We start from the raw sequence: 342 nt of genomic DNA, 5'->3' as shown, positions 1-342 counted from the left end.
ATGGCAGCCACGCTGCCACCGAGGCCATGCTCGAAGGTGGAATAGTTTTCTTTCTCTTCGCTAAATTTGTCCACCTTTCTTCCCTCCTCTTACTTCTTCTCCTTATTTGTTATTGTTACTATCGTTATTATTTTTATTAATGTAATTTCTTCGTCGTACTCTTTTTCAATTTTCTTCAGTCTCGTTCACCTCCGGACTGTTCGATAGTTCGCCATAACAATTAGTTCGCGAACGATTATCTCGACTTCGACTATATATAGGACTCTGTTCATGAGACGCGCTTACGCGTTTTCGACAGCAATTCGCACGTCGAGCGACGAATAAAGATTTTTATGTCCGAAT

This window comes from Bombus impatiens, unplaced genomic scaffold, assembly GCF_000188095.3.
Source record: "Bombus impatiens unplaced genomic scaffold, BIMP_2.2 scf_1445, whole genome shotgun sequence".
Classification (NCBI taxonomy): domain Eukaryota; kingdom Metazoa; phylum Arthropoda; class Insecta; order Hymenoptera; family Apidae; genus Bombus; species Bombus impatiens.
This window is presented reverse-complemented; position numbering follows the sequence as displayed.